Source organism: Arvicanthis niloticus, chromosome 6, assembly GCF_011762505.2.
Source record: "Arvicanthis niloticus isolate mArvNil1 chromosome 6, mArvNil1.pat.X, whole genome shotgun sequence".
In the NCBI taxonomy this organism is placed as follows: domain Eukaryota; kingdom Metazoa; phylum Chordata; class Mammalia; order Rodentia; family Muridae; genus Arvicanthis; species Arvicanthis niloticus.
The window spans coordinates 13,726,564-13,743,164 of NC_047663.1; the positions used below are offsets into that span (position 1 = coordinate 13,726,564).

A 16,601-nucleotide genomic window follows, 5' to 3' on the forward strand; every position below is an offset into this window, starting at 1 on the left:
GAAACATGAATGAAGTCTCACCAACATGGCTGCCTAAACACGACTTAAACAAGAAGACATAAGTGACAGGCTCATGTGCACTGAGGAAAGTTTAGGAATGCCTCAACCCTAGACAAAGTATTACAGGCAGCTAAGGAATGATGAAATCAATGAAAAGGTCTTACCTCAGGGTAAAGTACACCAGGTGGTTAACTAATACCAAATGATCAGCCCTGAAAACACATGTACAAGCAACATTACACAGACTCAGCACGTTATATTTTTGTATTTCGGTTGCACACACATATACACACAAGTACACATATACACACATCAATAATTAAAGAACAAAAGGATGTAAATTTCAAAGTGAACAAGGGGATGGTGCACGGGAGGGTTTGAAGAGAGGAAACAGGAGGTGGAAATAATGTAATTATAAGCTCAAAAAATTATTAAAAAAGATATAGGGCAACTGAGACTATTTCAACTTATGTGAGGGTTTCCTTCTTTCCCTTTTTTGCAGTGGAGAGAGAAAAATAGAACCTCTTCTACATGTTAAGCAAATATTCTACCACTAAGCCTTATAAAACTCTAAAGAATTACTCAAATGTTTGTACACACACACACACACATACACACACACACACACACACACTGAAATAGGGTCTCATGTAGCCAAGGTTGGCCGTGAATTCCCTATGTATGCCTATGTGTTTTGAATTCCTGATTCTCCCGACTCTGTCTCTTGAGTACTGGGATTACAGGCATGCACCCACTTTACTTGGTTTCCAAACAGCAATTTTAAAAATCAAACATTCTAAAACAATCTAATTCAATGATGCACTAATTTGACACATGATAAGGAATGACAATAGGAAGCACTCCTTGTTCTCCATAATTAAACCATGCTATTCATTGAAGAGCAAAAGCTTTGCATGTACAGCAAAACCATTAACTTCACAATGTACAAAACTGTGGAAGCTGAGCTGAGGTGTGCCAGGCAGTTTTCACTAATGTTCTGTGGTGTGATACCATACTAAGTATGTGTGCTCAGTGTTCAGAACCAAGGCCGAGTGAAGCTGTTCCATACAACACATGTAAGCACATGCAGATACATGAAACAAAGAAACACATGCAAACACATGGAATATAGCACCATATGCAAACACATGCAAGCACATACAATGTAGCAACACACAAATGCCGCCAGAAACTCATCAGTCCATTATGTGCTTTATTTTGAATTATTTTGGTCTCTTTAGAAATGCTAACTTTTTTGTGACTCTGTCATTCAGTCATATGACCCCATATAGAATCACAGTTCATAGTTTAAGAAGCTATGGTTTACAGTATGCTACATAAGTGGTTCAGAGATGTTCATTATAGCCAGTTGATTGAGGGTTTCATAAAAGTTCAACTATATCCTGATTTTTCTGTCTGTTGGATATTTCTGTTACTCATAGCTGGTGTTGAAGTCTCCAAATATAATATATGGATTCATCTATTCTTGCTCAGAGTTTTATCACTCTTTCTTCACATATTTTAATGATCTACTTTAGGAGCATACACATTAAGGATTGTTGTGTTCTTGGAGGACTTATTCTCTTGAAATTATGTAATGCCTCTGTGTCTGACAACCTGCCCTGCTCTGAAGTCTACTCAAAATATAACAGATCTTCTGATTACACTAGGATGGCATATCTTCCTCCGTTGGTTTACTTTTAGTCAATATGTGAATTATATACAAGGCAGGTTTTTTGTAGATAGCCAACATATAATTCCATTTTATTTTGGCCTACACAGACAATTTCTGCCTTTTAATTGGTATATTTAGGCCATTACCATTCAAAATTATATTTTTTTTGTATTTGATTTCTTTTTTCATACTTTTTCTGTCTTTTGTGATTTTAACTGATCATCTTGTATGGTTCCATGTTTTTTCCTTTTTTTTAGCACATCAATTATATTAAAATATAATTTTTAAATTTTACCATGGAGCTTATAATAAATTCTTTCAAATATCACTTCATAGGTAGATACTATACAATAACAAAATAATTCCAACTTTTTCTGCCTGTCCTTTTTAAATAATAAGTGTTATTTATTTCATATGCAAATATGGTACACAAGTACCTGGCTGACTACCTGCAGGGATTACTATTTTGAATCTGTTAAAAGCCTTTGCTAAGATGAGCTTGGTGGCATGGGCACAGGCTTGTGATTCCCAACCCCTGGAAGGATGAGGTAAGTGGGACACCTCGAGTTCAAGGCCAACATGGGTGGGCTAGACAGTGAAACTCTGGCTCAAGGAAAAACAAAACAAACATCTGGTATGAATTATTTCATGTATTCTCCACTAATACACAATCCACGTTTATGACCCATCGGCTTTCCTTCTTTATAGAGAATGTGCCTTAGCATTTCTTATAGGAAAGGCTCCACTGTAAAAGAGAAATAATTTCTCCTTAACTTTCAAAATGAAGAATTTATTTCTGCAGGATTTTTCTTTCAATACTTTGTATTCTAAATATTCTATCATAGTATCTTCATGCTGAAAGGTTTCTTAGAAAGAAGATGAGATTACTATTTTTGATCTTTATAGGTAAGGTGTTTCTTGTCCCCTGGCATCTTTAAAACACTTTCATTGGGAACTTCTTAGAATATTCTAGCAGGGAAGCTCGGCTACATGTATACAATCGACCAAGGAGTGGTCTTCTTCTATCAAGCAGGCATGCTCTCTGACCAAGCATGTGCTTCAGGAGGCAAATGGATCAGTAAGAGAGACAGGGCATATACTCTCATAGGCAGCCAGAATAGCCAATCAATCCTGATAAAAACATTATGACACTTTGCATTCAGATCACTCTCATATCTTAACAATTATTTCTGATTTCTTATGTTTTTAATATGCCTACTGCAGTTAGTGCTTACATTTATCCCAAGTAATGCCAAAAAGCTTCCTGAACTGTGGCTTTGTATCTGATACTAATTTTGGAAAATTCAGAGTCATTATTTCCTCTAATACTGCTTCCTTTCTCCCTGCTCTTTTGTAGTCCTACTGTGCAAATTTTGGGCATTGTGTGCTGTCCCAAAGGTGGTGTTTATTTTTTTCTTTACAATTTTAGACATTTCTTTTGTGATCTTCTAGCTCGGCAGGTCTTCACTAATTCTTCACAGTACACTAATGAGCTCATCAGAGACACTCTTCCTTCCTTTCTGAACCAGGGCTACTGTGGAAGTCTAGATCAGTGTCAAACTCAGTGTTCCTGCTCAAGTGTCCTGAGTGCTGGGATCATACGGGTATGCTATCATGCCCAGGTCAGGTTGTGTTTTCTATCTTCAGCATTTCTTTATATTTTATTCCTCTTAGAATTTCAACTACTTTGTTTATAATGCTCATTTCTTTATATATATTATCTATTAGATTTGTTAATACATTAATCATAATTGTTTTAAATTATTCACCTGATTAATTACAATTAATTACAAATCTTACTTCAATATCTGAAACTGGCTTCAATATTTGTTGTTTCTTCAAAGTATGGTTTTTGTTTTGGTCTTTGGTTATACTGTCGGATGTTCTCTTGATAACAAGATACTGTATGTTGGGTGTAAGTTTCTTCAGTAAAAGCCCCTTACAGGGGCTGGAGAGATGGCTCAGGGTTTACGGAATGGCACATACTGTTCCTGTAGAAGACCTAAATTCAGTTCTCAGCACCAACATTGGGCAGCTTACAACTGAATAGAACACTCCAGTCCCAGGAAGACTACAAATCTAAAACTAATAAAAATACATCTTTTAAAAAGTCCTTTACAATATGGTATAGGTATGGCTTGGGGAGAAAGTATTCTGTAGTTCTAATGGTAGGGGTTGGACAGGTCCCTGCTGTCACTTAAATGGTAGCCACAAATGGAGATCAAAGATGACAAGGGGAAGTTCCAGGTGCAGTGAGAGCTGAAGCAGGCTGCACTTGACAGCTCACACTGACAACGGAAGATCATCTATTGGACTGGAGCAGGCGAAGAGAGAGCTCCAGGTATAAATCAGGGTAGTAATTGTGGGTGCAAAGGTAATGGGGACAGCATACAGTTTTAAAATGCTACTTAAAACCCAGGGTAAAGTCTTGTGTCCCTACCAATGGGATGGTTGAGTGCTTGGCTTCCCTGACACTGCACAGGCATGGAAGGACACTGCACTCCAGATGTGGCTGGGGACCCTTTTGGCAGGCTTTTGTTTTCTTTCTCTGTCTAGGTTTGGCATGTTTGGTCATGTGTTCACCCTGGAGAGAAGCCTGGGAGAGGAGGAAAGACCAGAAATCCCATGAAGGAAAAGGCTCTTCTGAGAACAGAGGGGGGCTGTGTCATCATGCCATAGGTAGCCAGAGGATGCTGGTCTTTTTAGCGACACTGGCATGGGTAATAACTTCACGGGCAGACAGGCGTGATAGTGTCTCAGCAGGCCAGGAAGAACACTGGACATAGCTCCAGGAGCTCTAGGAGCTCACTTCTTCTCCCAAGCAGGAAGAGCATTCAAATCCTGGATGTCTGAGAGCAGCATGGATGTAGCAAAGAATTCTGGCTCTCTGGGCTTACAAAGAAGAAGAAAGGCTAACAGGGATGCAAGCTGGCAACCCAAAGTCACCTGGGACATGCAATTTCACAGTGGCTGCCAGCTCATCTGTCATATTCGTGACAGCCACTGGGACTGAGCTGCTGTCCTGGGGAAGCACGGGGTGATGGAGCTGAGGGAAAGCAGTAAGCTTCTACTACCACACAGCAGGGACTCAGACAGAAACCTAAACCACAGAAAGATTTTAATGTCTGAGCGGATGATCTCAGACCTGCGATGGTACTATCACTGCTAAGGGTTAGAGTACTGGTACTTGGCTCAGATCCTAGCCTGCCATCCTGTCTCTTCTTCTTCAAGGAGCCACGAATGAAAGCAGCAGCAGCAATGGAGAGACAAAAGTCACTTTATTACAGGCTGTGAGGGTGCCCAGTACCCTTGATGTGGTAAGTGGGTGGGAACAAGAGGCTGTGCCTCTGAGGTTCAGACTCCTTCCTTCCAAGCCTGAATTAACATCTAACCAGCCTTTGGTCAACTATAGGGCTGGAGAAACATGAAGCAACAGCAAGCTGGCTTAGGCTTAATGAGAGACAGAAGACAGAGGGACCCAACCCAGCCATCTTAGCCCTATGTAGCATGCAAGGGAACAGAGAAGACACTCTTGAGTCACATGCAGGCAAACATGGCCAGCGTGGTACCTTTATAGGGACCAGTTACTGCCACTGTATAAGGAAGAAAGGGACAGAAGAAAGGTGCTACATAGCATAACAACACATTTTGATCAGTTCCCCTACTTTGTGTTATGACATAACTCTGCACACAGACACTACTCCACAATCTACTTTACCAGCTTACTAACACATCACATAGATTTAGAACAAAAATAAGTGTCCCCACAAATTGAGGATGACACCAACCAATTTCACTACAGCCACGGTATTGAGTAGCTATCAGAATCACTGTAAACACAATTAATTAATGACAACTCACTTTGCAAAATATGTTTCCTCTACAAACCTAAAGTTTCCAGTATCTTACTTCTATAAGCCAGCTAGTCTAAGGGCCAGTTCATCAGGCTTGATGTCACATGCTTCCTGGTGTCACAGCTTTGAAGTTTCTCCCCACCCATTCCTACTTGGCTCCACTTTATTTTGATTGCCTGCCTGCTAGACCCTTCAATCTAAATCATACCCTAGTAACCTCAAAATTAAAGATCTCTATAATTGTGTGAGTTTGAAAGTAGGTATTGTGCTATAGGCGTTTATCATCCTCCAAATCTATTCCCCACCCAGGACAGGGCTAGGTGTTCTTGGAAGTATATATTCAGAGATGCAGTCCATCTCATTTCATAAACATTCTTAATCTGGGGCTATGGATAGGGTGTAAGAATCCATGGAATTCCTTAATGTTTTATGCAGCATTTTTGATATTTTTTTTGGTAGAAGAGGATTCAAATATTTTAACATATTTTTAAAGAAGAAAATAACATGAAATTGGAATGGTCCTATTGTGTATTTACAACAGAACCTCCATCTGATCCTCTCCTGAGATTAAGACATCCCTTTTCCCCATAAATGATCTCTAACACTCTCACCATTTCATTCAATATTTTTCTTTCATCTCAAATTTATCCTCATCTCAAATTCATATTTAGCTTGTCTCTAGTCTGCCCTGGATCACAGTGACAATTCTACAGCCATGTCTTTGATGACACAGAGCCCACACTATTGTTCTGCTGACATCCTTGAATACTACCTTTGTTTTACCAGAACATGAATTCTTCAAGGGCAGAAATCATTGTCTGATCACTGATACAGCTTAAGACCAACTACAGCCACTAATTATCAAATGAATGAAAAACCATTTTATAATATGTCTTAATAGAATTTTCCAGACCATATTTTGTGCTTTGAGTTTGTCTTTCTGCCATTTACCCCTCAAATCCTACCAATCCATGAAGCCCAGTTCAAACACTAACATTATTTTTGTTTGCATCTCTGGAAAGTGATTTTTTTTATCCGTTAATATTCAGAGTTCTGACAATATGAGTGATTCTTCTATAGGTTTTAGGGACATGTTTTATATCTTAACAGGTTCCAGTCAGTAATCTTGGCTTCATTCCTTTGCTGTTAGTGGTTTTGTCTGAAAAATATTGATGAACTAATGGGTAAAGGAAGTGTAGAGGAAGTAAATCGATAAAACTTTAAAAAAAGAATTTGGAAAAGAGCTATTTGTAACTTTAATTTTTTTAAACCTTATTTTTAATGATGATTCTTAAACACTTTAACCTCCCTTTTAGCTCACCACTCACCAGAGACAGTGGGAAAGAAAGAATGTTGGGAAGTGGACCTGTTTAGAAAGGTCTTATGGGAGCAACTCCTGTCTGTGTTGTCTGGAAATCAGCAGTTCAGTTCACAGGTCAGCAGGCAGCAGCAGCACCATTCACTCTCAAACACTCCACAGATACACCAGCATTCTAGTTTGGTAGAGTCAGGTTAGCAAATAGGAATCAGCAGTGATGGTGCTACCTAGCAGAGACAGCCAGGCCTCAATCTTGGCTAGAGTCAGCAGGAGGGACACAGAGGAACAGCAGGAGAAGTTCTTGCCTGTGCCTCTCTCAGGGCAGTGAAGATAAGTGAAGATGCAAGACCCACAAGTGTTGCACAGCTAGCTGCACCAGCAAGCTAAATCACTGTCCACTGAATCCTTTTATACTCTCTCCAAACATCATGCACCCTCTACCAGTCTTGCCTCAGCACATGAGTCTAACTCAGTTGACATCGCTCTGCCAATCATCCTGATACCACCAGAAGTTTTTTGGTGCATTTCTCTCTATGGAGTCCCGGACAAATGCTGCTTAACAATGAATGTCATTAGCATAGAATACGTCATCACGTATCCTTTCACATGCTTGCCTGGCAGAACATCCTCTCTCCTGTGTCTGCTTAAGCCAAACATTCCTTTGCGTGTTTGCCTTAGCAAAACACCATCCAACTGACTTTCCAAAGAACTTTTAAGTTTCCACTTTAGCTATTCCTTTATTTCTACCTTATATGGTTGAGCCTTGCAAAGAAGAAGATGAGAAATAATTTGGGGTAAATGGAAATTGGACAAAAATTGTGAGAACTGGCTTTTGTAAACTGTTACTCTAATGACTAACATGACACTGTTGACTGTAGACTAGTCTCTCAGCACTTCAACACACATTAAGGTGGCTAATACCCATACATGATCACAGAAGATTTGTGTGTATTTCCTCTCCCCACTGATTGAAAAAGAAGGCAAACTGTGAAACAAGCTTTATGGAAACAGTTAAAGAATTAAGATTTAATCATATTTCAAAGCTCACCCTCAGAGAAGCTCACTGAAGCAAAGGCCACAGAAACTGAAACTCATTTATTAGTTGGGCAGGAATACAAACTTTAAAAATAAGGGAAAGAGAGAGGAAGCTTTAGTTTGCTCTAGGGAAGAGGTAGCTATTCTCTGATGTGCAAAAAAGAATTTATCATCAAAGACCTAATGGAAATGGTGCCAATTAATTTAAAGAATCTCTACCTCCTGTAATGTTTTTACATGTCTTTGACACTGTTATACGTTACACCAAAATCTAATGATTTGACAAATGTCAATAGAAAATGACTACTACAGTTAGCTAATCTTAACAGGCATACAGCTGAGGAGATGGCTCAGCTGGCAATGTACCTGATGTGCAAGCTCAAGGACCTGAGTCCGCACCTCTAGCATTCATGAAAAGACCCAGGTATAATGGTTTGTGCCCGTCGTGCTGAGATGGTGAAGGCAAGGGGATCCTGGGAAGGCGTTAACTCCCCATCTGCCCAGTTGGTACAGTGAGATACCTTGCCTCAAAAAAAAAAAAAAAAAAAAAAAAAAAAAAGTAAAAAAAAAAGTGGAGAGGTATAAAGACACCTGATTTCCATCTCTGGTGTCCACATGCATATGTGTGAAAATGTCGGCAAACAAATATGCACATTCACAAACTGCAAGCATAATATACATTTAAATGTACTTAATATAATTTACAAATGAGTTATAATATGTGGCATAGTTGTTTTCAGTAGTAGAATATTTTCCTCAAGTTTTGAGTTCAAACTTTAAAATGGTTCCATGATCAAGTGGCAGCAATTCAATTATAGATCAGATAATAAGCAATGCCAAGCTAACACTGAATCAAGGATCTTAATATTCCAAACTGATATATTCAGAAATTCCAAGAATATTTTACTTACTGTGAAATATGCTCCATTTTGGTTATTTGTTCAAAAAAGGGGTATAATGAACAGTAGGCCACTTATGAGGTAATATCCTTGTAAATCACTGTTAGACTTGGAATCATTTCTGATATGATAATTTGAATACTTGAGCTGATTCCTTTAGACATGCTGGACAACAATGGATAGGATGCCCATTCATATCATGCCTAATCCCCACTCAGTCTGCAAGTTAAAGGTATGTCCAGCTTATGATGTCTTTGCAGTTAATTTCCCATCACCCCACCCAGACCCTAAAAGCTACTCCATTTTTTCTGAACATGCAAGTTGCTTTTGATTGACTATACCAACCACCCCTGCCAAGTGGTAAGCACTCAAGCATGGTGCTTAACTGTACTGACTTTGAAGTTCATGCAACTTGGGTGGTGTGACCACGGCAAATTATGTAACTTTCCTGGACATTATTACATAGAATGTACACATAAAGTGGACAATAATGAATGAATGTAGTTGAGGTTTAGCAACGTAGAAATGGTAGAAGTTCTAGATGGCAAGTGATCTGAGAGCGGTGAGTTGGCACTGGAATGAGGACAAGGTCCAGGTTCTTTATGCGTGAGAAAATGGAAGAAATAAAAGGCCAGGCAAGAGTGATCAAAAGGAGCGTTTGACAGACTGAGATTTAGAGGTGAATGGCTGAGTAATGTTAGCTCCAAGGCATGGCTGCATTTCCACGGATAAAATCAAAGCAAGATAGAACTTACTCTACTGTAGCTATGCTTAAACTGCAGGACAGCCTGCTAGGAAGCCTGCCCACTAACATCAGTCTTAGGGTGGCTTCCAGTTATGCTTCCCAGTTCATCTTTCCACGCTGAGTCCCTGAAAAGGACTGTCTTGGCTTCTCTCCTGGGTAATAATTTTCTTTCTGACATGTTCCTTGGGCTAGGGTACTCTGCTGCTTTCAACAATGTTAATCAATTGTTTTAAAACTGAAAAATATAAAATTATATAGTTCATACGCACAAAGGAGTATAATATTATCTAAGGTTAAAAAAACATCCTAGGGCTGAGGGATGACTCAGTTGACAAAGGTTTGCCATACACTGTGAAGATCCTAGTAGTTAATTCTGGAAACACAGATCCTTAGAATCTATGTAAAAAGCGAAGCAGGTCTGATGACTGCCTGTAATCCCAGCAGTAGCCAGATCAGTTGAATTGGTAAATTCAGGTTCAGTGAGAGACTCCGCCTCAGGAAATATGTGGAAAATCATCAAGGAATATATTTCAAGTTTGGATCTCTAAACACATGCACACACACACATGTATGTACAGAGTATAGAAATAACCTATTCACATGTGAACATGCATATACATACACAGGCACATAACCCCACCACAAACCCTCTGAAAACAATAAGACAGCTTGATTATATAGTATTTAAGTGTACTTATGAATGCTTCCTCCTCACCCTCTCCATTCTGAGAGCTAATTACTATCCCATGTTTTACTTATTGTTTAAAAGTAAACATATGTGTGAGCATCTCTAACATGTTTTGTTTTACTATTTTTAGCTTGGGTTCAACAAACTACTCTGTGTAGTTGCCTACAACAATTCTTTTAACACTTTAAAAGATTTACTCATAGCACAGCTGAAGCTGCATTTTCTTGTTTTCACTGCTTAAGAATACTTCAATTATGTGGATAGATCAAAATAAGTTACCCCTCTATACGTTTGGGCTCTTTGGACTTTCTCTTGGTGAGCCACAGTTCAGGGCGAGTCTTCTGGTACATATTTTTGAGTTTAAAGAGCATGTGTGATGTTCCCAATTGGATTGGCAGACATCACAGTGTTATTCAAAGACAGTCCCCAAAAAAGAGTGTGCTAGAGAACTTGGGGCTTACAAATACAATCCCTATGCTCTTCTGCTGAGTTCTCCAAATTGTGAGGTTTCTTCCTTTAGGCTCTGGTGGCAACACCTCCTTCTGTCTTAGTATTTTCCTTGGGGATGTACCTGACACAAGTGGCCCTTTATTTCCTTTCAGACAAAAGCTGCACCACTGGCTGTTAGGTCTATGACCCACTTATGCTTCACTATGATCCCATTTGGAATGGAAGTATGGTCTTAATCTTCAGATGGTTTTCTGGTAGGGATTTGTCTAAGTCTAATGTTGGGCTGATTTATCACAGCACTGGTGTAAATTTTCTAGATTTCAGAAGAGAAAAAAGATCACTAACAGAACAAAAAGAACAAGGACCCACAATCCTGGGACACCATGTGTAAACTTCTCTATCTGCTCTCAGACACTCTCATGGGTTAGAATGAGGTAAGAACACATTGCTGGACAAAGAAGGAAAGTGCTGTTGAGTGTCTGAATCTCCTCAATTGGAATCATGAAGCTTCTTGGTTCAGGAAGCAGTATGACATGTTCCTCAATGTTGTCTGATGGTCTTCCAAACAGGGGAAGCACTGTTCTACTAATGGCATATACTGGGACTACTTTTCTTTTCTTTTCTTTTTTCTTTTTTCCATGAGACTAGACAGAGGGATTCGAACACAAGGAGGCAGAGAGAGAGAGCCGAGGGCCTGCGCCCTCTGCAGGCGGCCGCCTTAGCTGCTGTGCCACCGCTGGTTTGCTGGGGACTACTTTTCTAAATAATAAATTAGGCACAATAGTTTACATAAAACCTGTGACTTCTGTCTGTTGGCTTTGCTTCATAAACCCTGCTACAGTGATTCTTCTCTGAAAAAAAGCCCAACAACTTGAGATTGGTTTTCCTAAACAAGAGATGATCATCAATTCTGATAACCCCACAAAAGTGTGTGTAGTGGCACAGACACACTAACTACCAAGATCTACTCACTGCTGCTCCGAGCTTAAACAGACCCACTTTAAATAGCTTTACATGCAGTGAGAAGCAAGCAGGTCAGTTCGGAGCACAACTACAGCAGTATTTAACTAATTACCTGTCCTCCTGAACATGAGCACAGGGGCACGGGACACACTATTTAATCATGAAAGCAAATAAAACCCGAAAATAAAGTTTTCACTGAATCCATCACTCTCAGCATGTAATTATTTATCTAATTCACGTCATGCAGTCCTGTTAAGAACAGACTTCTCCAGCCTAACTACTCAAATGGAAAGTCGTTTTGGGGTTTGATCCTCATTCAATTTCAACCAAATATCCAAATTCATTTCCAATTCACACAAAAACTGCAACAGTTTCACCTAAATCAGTTTTCTACAAGTTAAACATCCCTCCTACACTCAGATGTGATTGTAGAAGTGCTTTGATCTTTATTCCCAAATTTATTGCTCTGTGTAATCCATGACAAAATGTAATGTGATTTACTGTATCTCTGCATGACAGCCCAGCAGCTGACAGAACTTACTAATTTACCATAAGAAAAAAACCCCTCCTGGCACCACAGTATACAGATCATAATGGGGACTCTTTAGTGTCAGTTTACAATGATGCTTATACAAGCCGATCCTAAGAACTTCAAAAACAATTCTTTTTTTATGCTCTTAATGAAGGAGATTTTTATTCCTTAAACATGCTTTGTAGCTGCAAGCAAGTCATTTTGGAACATCTTGCTGTTGTTCTCATTAAAACAATGTGGGACCAGTCATAGGCTGATGCTCCTTTCTCAAAGAAAAATACTAATTTCCTACATTTAATTTCACTAAATAAAGGATCATAAAACATGGGAATTTAGAAACTTTATAACATACATTTACATTCATGTTCTACGTAAGAAGGAATGAGACAATTCAGCACTGTCTATATAGTTGTAAGAATGCAGCGGGATGAAGACTCCTCTTAAGAGTCACTAGTTACAGTCTCACTGACATACGCTTTCTATCAGGAATCTACAATCAGACAAGAAACATCAGACCAGATCTCTTTCAATTCGAAATTTCTCTGATCTTTAAGATTTTAGCAGTTTTCTTACTGTTGAAGTCATTTTTTTAACACATTTGAGCTATGTTTATTTTATGTATAAGATGTTTGTCTGCATATATCTAATTTGTACCATGTGTGTTCCTGGTGCCTGCTAGAGCAACAGAGGTCCCTTCCCTGGAACCGAAGTTATAGATGGTTAGGAGCTACCCTGTGGGTGTTGTGAACTAAACTGTGGTCCTCTGCAAGAGCACCAAGTGCTCTTAACTGCCCAGTCAGTTCTCTAGCTGTGTTTTCTTTCTAAAAGAGAAATTTAATGTCTATAGTTGCATGTTCAAAAGTACAAAATTAATGAAAGTTCCCCAATTCACCCCCACGAACAGAGCTAACTTCACAGCAGCAGGAGCAGGAATATAAATCTAACGGTCCAGTAGAGGAGGCTGTACAACCCACACTAGACCAGGCTGGGCTTTCTAAGGCAAGTCTCTAAGACAAACCTGGCCTGCCTGTGTGGAGACACCAATCATTCATTTTCATTTTGAATTCTGACCTTCAAGTAAAAAGAATTCCTGTGAATTAGTAGGCATGTACTTATTTGGCTCTTACTGCATACTTGCTATCAGAGGCTCTGCCTATGTGTCAGCACCTCCCATCTCCAGAAGCGCCTGGAGAACAGGCCAAGGGGAAACCACTAGTGGTTTTTATTATGATGCTCAGCCCAGGTTTGAAAACTGTTCTACAATAGCACTGAACTGTACTTATAGTCTGCACAGGCTTAAGCACTCTGGAGTGGCCTAGGGCTGATGAAGACAAACCATATCTATATCTTATCAACTTGACTTAAAAAATAAGGCAGAAAAATGGGATTTTTACCGTTATCAAAGGAATTTCTCACTCTAGGTACTTTTTAAAAACTTGTTTTAGATTCCTGTAAGAACTTGCATGTTTACCTCACTCTCTGTCACTCTTGGCTCTTCTGCCCTTAAGGCAACAGGTGGAGAGAGCTCAGCTGACTAGGACTTGCAAACAGTCAGGACACAGACACACCTTTTTCTCTAGTTTTTATAATTTATGTAACTGGCAAACAGTCTAGAATACAGGTACATTGTTCTCTATTTTTCATAGTTTATTTGCTTGAAGAGGCAAGAGCTAACTGTCTAAATTTGCTCGATTCTCCAAAGCTATAATATGTGTCTTCCTAAAAATGATTGTCTCTTCGACTCACTCATTCTCCTGTCACTTCTAACTTGATGTGAAATTAAGAAAAATGTTTTCCCAGCACAACTCCCACAGCCTCTGGCAGCCAACAAAGAGATTTGTAAATACCTGTTACTAAAGCACATTTCCCCTTGACAGTTCAGACAAGAAGCTTCAATCCGACATAGGGAGCTATGACTACACGCTGGCAGCAGTCCCTGACTTCACCCCAGACTCACCTCATTACTGTCCTATCTAGTCTCTTGCCTGTCTCCGACTCACCTCTGGCATAAATGCCAACAATCAAAGGTTTATGCCAATTTAAGGAGTCTAGAGCCAAGGAATTTGGTTTTTATCATGGACATCATGAGGTATGATAAAGGCCTGTGAGCAGGGAGTAAAACAATCATTACATGTGGAGATGAATCCTTGGAACTGTGGAGAGTGGACCAGAAAAGAGCAGAGAATTGTGGCAAGCATTAAAAAGAACTGCTGCCAGTGGCCAGGATGCTGTGTCAAGTCCTAAGGAAACCAGTCTAGAGGAGAGTAAAGTTGGGCTAGTCTAACATCTCTTTCTCAGCAAGAAATCCACATTATAGAAAAAACAAAAAACAAAAAAGAAACTGCTTTTTGAATCCCTTCCATCCCCCTTCCTGCTCTGTCTCTGACAGTATACTGGTGCCCAGACTCCTGCATGCTCTCTCCTCACCCCACTCCATGATTCCTGAGGACAGAGCTCTAGCTCTGGGTTCTCTATCAGAGAACCAGGTAGAAGGAGAGGTACAGCCAGATCTGAGGACAGCAGTCACCTGTGCGCCTCAGAAAGTGAAGATAGACTATGGCCTTTGTCTGAACATAAAACCATCTTCACAAGTTCCCTTGTATTTTCTTCCATTTTCAACTCTCTAAACATCACTTGAAATTTTCCTCAAGACAACAAAGCTCAGTAGTTCTGATACTCACAGAGCTATGCAGGCATCACCATTATCTGAATCTCTTCTTCACCACTGTAAAGAAAACACCTACAGCTAAGCATCTCCTGACAGTCATCGGCCAGGAATTCCTGCTGTGAGTTTGTTCACAGAATTTCATATAAAGGGTGCATCTGCTATGTGACTTTTTATGTCTTGTTTATTTCTTCTCCATAACAATTTCAAGATTTAGCCACATTGTACCACTCATCAGCATTTGATCCTTATATCAATACTATTTCATTGTATGGGTTTATGACGTCTTGTGATCTCATCAGAACATGGTTCTCTGGGTTGTTTCTGCTCTTTACTGTTGTGACTCACACTGCTGTGAACATGAATATCCATTTTTGTGTACATGTGTCTTCAGTTCTCTTGGAATACATGCATGAGGCAAAGTGCTGAGTCCTATGGTAAGTCTTTAAATCATCTGAGGTACTGCTGAACTATTTCCAAAGAAGCTACACTACTTGATACTCTGGCTGTCAAAGTATCCGGGTAACTTCTCCACATCTCTTTTCCCACACTGTTTGACCTTATCATACAGCATCTGTATCCTAGTGGGTATGAGCATTTATTGCCAATTTGGATTTGTGTTCCATGGACACTGAGGACACTAAACATCTCTGGATGCGCTTCTTGTTCCACTTGGTTTTCCTGGAGAGAAGTCTAATCAGAGTCTCTGCTCACTTTTAAGTTAGCCATGCTGCTGCTTTTAAAGTTGTACTTCGTATATATCAGACTTTTGTGAGGCAGGAAACTTTTAAATATTGCCTCTATTTTGTGAGATGTCTCCATTTCTTTATAGCACTGATTCACAGAGGTTTTAAATTTTGATGGAACCTATTTTCTCTTCTATTGCTTTTGTAATCACAGAAATATCTAAATAACTGTTGCTTTGTTCAAGGTATTGAAGATTTCATAGTATGTTTTGAAATTTTTTATAATTTTAGTTTGTAGACAAGGCTGGTAAGAGACTGACAAATTCACTTTTTAAGCTGGCAGTGTTTTTAAGTATCTCATTTTAAAGGGTAGATTTTGCTGAATGCAGGTTCTTTGTTAATTTCTGATGAGAAATCATTTTTTTTTTTCTGTTTTAGCTTTTGGAGGTGTTAGAACTGGATCTAGGATCCTGAATATGCTAGGCAAAAGCTCTATATCCATGCTGTGTCCCTACCTGTGCATGCCGGGCAAAGGCTCTGTCACTGTGCTGTTCCCTACCTGTGCATGCCGGGCAGGGCTCTGTCACTGTGCTGTTCCCTACCTGTGCATGCCGGGCAAAGGCTCTGTCACTGTGCTGTTCCCTACCTGTGCATGCCGGGCAGGGCTCTGTCACTGTGCTGTTCCCTACCTGTGCATGCCGGGCAAAGGCTCTGTCACTGTGCTGTTCCCTACCTGTGCATGCCGGGCAGGGCTCTTTCTATAATAGTGCTGTGCCCCCACTCTTTTTACTATGAGATAATCTTACTAAGTTGCTTAGGTGGGTACCAGGCCTCAAAGTTGAATCCTCCTGCTTCAGCCTCCTAAGTAACTAGGATTACAGTTCTGTGATCCTCCTGCCTTGGTATCTTGAAAAGCTAGGGTTAAAGTCTTGTACCAGCAGACCAACTGTCCCTTATTTCTTCAGAAAATTCCTTTTACTTCTTTAAACATAGAGTAGTCTCTTCCTCAGGGACAAGCCCTACTGTTTCTCACCTCGAGTTTACACTTGATGCTTCACATATCTCAAAGCTATTTGACCAAAAATGAATTA

The 16,601-nt window shown here is 39.7% G+C and overlaps 1 protein-coding gene across 3 annotated transcripts in view; it reads right to left on the reverse strand.

Annotated features, from left to right (window-relative positions):
• The window catches only part of Cep112 (centrosomal protein 112), a 407,052-nt gene that overhangs the window by 107,650 nt on the left and 282,801 nt on the right, over positions 1–16,601 (reverse strand). The window lies entirely within an intron of this gene.